The sequence below is a fragment of the Durio zibethinus genome, chromosome 14, assembly GCF_047325235.1.
Source record: "Durio zibethinus cultivar Kanyao isolate XHJ-2024 chromosome 14, ASM4732523v1, whole genome shotgun sequence".
NCBI lineage: Eukaryota > Viridiplantae > Streptophyta > Magnoliopsida > Malvales > Malvaceae > Durio > Durio zibethinus.
The window spans coordinates 11,851,102-11,855,048 of record NC_143175.1 but is presented as its reverse complement, the minus strand read 5'-3'; the positions used below and the strand labels follow the sequence as shown (position 1 = coordinate 11,855,048).

The 3,947-nt window shown below is 32.1% G+C and overlaps 1 pseudogene; it reads left to right on the top strand.

The window, feature by feature from the left end:
• The first annotated feature begins 273 nt into the window (after positions 1-273).
• On the top strand, positions 274-1,429 carry LOC111295583 (transcription repressor OFP13 pseudogene; annotated as a pseudogene).
• Positions 1,430-3,947: the final 2,518 nt, after the last annotated feature.

Genomic DNA, 3,947 nt, shown 5'->3' with positions numbered 1-3,947 from the left:
ATCGTAACATTATTAATTTACTATTCCATCCCATATATGAACGGAATTGCAAAATTACTATAATCCCTATATTTTATTCTCAAAAAATAATTATTCTTTGTCATTCTTTTTTTCATTTTATGAACCAAAAGATGCTGTTAGTTTTATACCAATCCAACATCTTTTGTACTTAAGGAAAACAATGTAGGTTAGACTTTTAATCCCTTTTATAATATGGGATGTGCCCTTTGATTACAACATAGAGGAGCAGCTTACGTATATAAATTATGAGCTTCATTTTAATTGGCATTAAAAATGATCAGTTGAATATAAAATTGAAGTTGACAAAAATACTGTTATAATTTAGTTATATTAAGGGTGGACATTAAATACAATTGAATTCTACAAACTCCAAATTCAATACAAACATGATAGACCTACCAACCCCATTTCCTTTCCAGCTTCCCCTTTAAATATCACTCTTTAACCTCCCTCTTCAATTAATACCCAACCTACAACGGGCAGATATTCACAGACGACATTTATACACAGTTCTCGTCTAGTTTGGCTAGACACCAAATTGGTTAATGGTCAAGAAAATGAAGCTCCCTACACTATTCAACAAAAAAGAACCAACCAGGCAACCTTGGCAATGGCCCTCATGCAAGCACCCTAAGACCCTTTCCTTCAGAGCAGGAGATGAAGTGTTCAAGACTGTTAACTGGATGTTTTTTGAGCCCAATGATGGTGCTGAAACGCCTGAATCATGGTTCACAAACTCTTCAGAGTCAGCAAGTTTTCCCACGGAGTCAGATTGGGGCTTTGATGGGGATTCATTGGAGATGGTTGTACGAGGAGCGCGATCAGACAGGCTGTTCTTCGAGCCTGGTGGCACTAGTTCAATCCTGGAGGAGCCCAAAGGTGGAGGGTTTCCATTCAAAGAAAGTGTAGTTCTAGCTATGGAGTCAGATGATCCGTATGTTGATTTTAGAAGGTCGATGGAAGAGATGGTGGAGACACATGGGCTGAAAGATTGGAAGTCCTTGGAAGAGTTATTGGGCTGGTATTTGAAGGTCAATGGCAAGAACAATCATGGATTTATAATTGGTGCCTTCCTTGACCTGCTTGTGGCTATTACTGCTACTTCTTCTGATTCCACTTCTTATTCTTCTCCTGTTTCTTCTTTTCCTTCATCTCCTTTGTGTTCAACTGAAGGAGATAATCATGAGATTGAGGAAGAAAACATTGTTTTGCCTTAGCATGATTCGTATATATATAAATATATATATATATATGTTTTTTGTTTTATGTGTACATTGTTACCAGTTGTAGGTCATCCATCAGCATTGCAATGTGTGAGCAATGTGTTTTAGGCTGCATTTTGTGGAAACAACCCATTGAATTATACTAAGATCTAATATAAAATGATCTGTATTTGTATACACATCTGTTCTGGAACATGGGAAACGCCATGTTGGGGAATTTGAGTTTTGCTGATAACCAATTATAGGAAATAAGGAAACATGATTTTTTTTCTCTATCTTCTACTGGCCATTGTAACATGATTTTTTTTCTCTATCTTCTACTGGCCATTGTATTATTAATTTCTGTATATAATAAGCAATTGGCAATTTTAGAAATGCTATTAGCTGGAGGATGACTTAATTAAATTGAAGGGGTAACCTCTGTTTTTACCACTTATTTAAAAGAAAAAAAAAACTATGGTTTAGGATGTTGTTGTGGCTAAAAAAATTGGGTTAGAAAAATGTTTTTAAAAGTATGCAGAAAAAATATATGATTTAAGAATTTTAAATGTTTTGCAGAAAAAATGTTATGGTAAATTGAAATATCCAAAATATGTATAAAATAATAAAAATTTAAAGATATGTGGATAATGCAATCATTTTATACAAAAAAAAAAAATTACATTGAATTTCAAAAGCATCTTTTTAGAAGCTTTTTGATTTGGGTTTACAAACAAAACTTTTAGATCTATAATTTCAAGATCAATACGAGTCTAGACCTGAATGAACATACGGGATTTTCTCTTTTACAAAGTTTCCCCTAATGGAAAGATTAAGTGAGTGCACAATAATAACTCAGTAGAATTATTGGAACATAATATGATCGGTTGTAAATTGTTAAAGCTTGAAATATATTTTTAGAGTATCAACTAATAATCATATACCATTAAATGAAAATAAACTACATTCTTTACATGTAGGGTTGACAATTCAATTCGATCTTGACAGATTTCGATTTGATCTGATATTATAGATTCAAATTTTTTTTTTTTAAATTGAGTTTTGGGTGGGATATTATTAAAAAAAAATAAATGTCGAATTAGATTCGAGTTTTAGACAAACTCAACTCAACTAGATCTAATATTATATAAAATTTTTTTTTTAATTTTTATTTTTATATATTTATATAATGATATATTTATATTTAAAAAAATAATATTTTATATTTAAAAAATAATATTTTATTAAATTTTGATTGGATCGAATCGGATACTATTTATACAATATCAAGTTAGATCATATTCGAATATTATAAAAATAAAAAAAATTAAATTAAATTAAATTCAAATTTTTTAATTATAAAATTAAATTAAATTCGAAACGAACAAAAACTTACTTCGACTCAATGTATCAACTTTATTTAGTCGATATTTAGTACTTTAATCTCCTGTGGTATTTGGTACTTTAATCTCCTGTGGTACTAATAGGTACGACACCAAACTTTATAGGACGAGTAAGGCATTTTATTCATTTGTTCAGGGCATTCTGGAAATTACGTGCAAGAAGATAACAGCACCACTGCACCACCTTCAATAGCAGAGCAGAGGAGGATAGAGAGAGGAGACGGAGAAGGGAGTGATCTGCTCCCACTCCTCATGGCTCCACCCACTGTATGCTAATGGGTGCTAGAAGGAATGCCAATTATATATTGAGGGGCCTTTGACCGTGGAACATGCATGCATGCATGCTTTCAACTCTAAATTACTAGTGGAAGAATTCTGTTTGTGTAGAGTTGAGAACAAGCGGTTGAAATGCTAATTAACAGGGGAGGAATTAAAGCAGGAGAGGTGAAAAGGAAAGTAGTAAAGATTGAAGAGGAAAGCAGGGAAGCAATGCTTGAAGAAGGAGACAAGAAGGAAAGCATTTGAATGTGTATACAAATAAAAATACAAATACAAATCATGGTGGCTTTGAAAGCTGGAGCCGCCGCTCCGTTTGAACCGGAACCATTGCTGAATGGGGACAACGCAGCAAATATAAAGCACTGGAAACGTCGACAAAGCATGGACTGGACTCAATTTTGAGGTTTGGGCCAATAAAAAACATATTGGAAAATAAATGGGTCTCAAACCATTGAAATGATTAGGTCCAAGCATACACCGATACAAGAGTCACCTCAATAATTTTCGGTCCGTCTGACTTTTCTTTATTGCAAGTCGCACAGTAATGTTTTCATTTTTTTTTAATTAAATCACTCATACATAATTATAAAAAATAAACAAAAATATATAATTTAAAATTTTTAAATATGTCATAATTTTGAAGTTATTGTCCATCATATAATTCTCCAAATAACTGGATACATGAGAATACTTGAAGACCAAATCATTCCTCTCTGTCTATTTTAAAATATATATATATATATATATATATATATATATATATATTATGGAAGCTTCAGTCAGATCAAAGCACATACACGTCAAGAGAACAAAAATAAGCTTTAAATCAAGCGTAGCGTCATTGCACAAATAGTTCACTACATGCTGAAGATGGAATAACGACAAGTAGAAAAAATCAGCTTTAGGTTTATGAAATGAAATGTTTTCGATAGAGTATTAAATTGAGGTTATAGGGTTGCCGGAAGGGAATTATTTTTTCTTTTTATGATTCCATAATATCCTCTTGACGTTATTATTAGAGATTTCTAAATGCCTCCTATTT